We start from the raw sequence: 804 nt of genomic DNA on the forward strand, positions 1-804 counted from the left end.
AGTTACCCCTTGATGATGTGCTTGGGATGGACCATACTGATGTCCTGGGTCCAAAAGCCATACTCATTGTGCTATCTCTTAGGCCCTTCAAATCATCTTTTAACAGGTGAGGAGGCAATGGGGGGCATGGAGAAGAGCTAAATTTCATTCAGTGACCCAAACTGAAGGAAAACACTGGGACTCGAGGTCTGATTCTTTGCTTCCTCCTGATCTGGAGCCCTGTCCCAGTCCCAGTGTCCCAGAAAATCTTTGCTGACCCCCAATTCTCCTAGAGCTCATGTTCCCCTATATTCCTCCTAGAGCCCATGTGTTCCCCTATGGCCATGCATCCAGCTCTCAAGTTTCATTTGATGCAGCTGAGCACCCTTGGCCTCTGGGTGGGCATGCAGGAGGTGCTCTTAAATTTGGGGGTTGCCTGGGCTACTGGTGCCAACAAGCCAGGCAGGCTCAAGGTGCGAGGACCCAGCTTTAGGCCTCGCTGGGAACAAGCCACGCCCCCGGCGCTTCCTCGACGCTGATTGGCGGATCGGCGCCGGAGGGGCGGGGCTTCGGGAGGTTTCGGAGAAAGCCGCCGCCCGCGCTCCCGCCTCGTTTCGCGAGGGCGCGCCCGAGGCACGCGGGAGGGCGGGGCTAGAAGGTGAGTGACGGAAGCGCGGACCAATAGGGAGCTAGGGCGCGCTCGCGGCACGCGAGAAGGCGGGATTAGAGCGTGAGTGACGGCGGCGCGGACCAATAGGGAGAGAGCGCGCGCGCCGCCGCCGCCGCCTCCCGCGCGCGGCCCCCCCCTGACGCGGGCTGAAGCGC

The sequence above is a fragment of the Suncus etruscus genome, chromosome 20 (assembly GCF_024139225.1).
Source record: "Suncus etruscus isolate mSunEtr1 chromosome 20, mSunEtr1.pri.cur, whole genome shotgun sequence".
NCBI classification, from domain to species: domain Eukaryota; kingdom Metazoa; phylum Chordata; class Mammalia; order Eulipotyphla; family Soricidae; genus Suncus; species Suncus etruscus.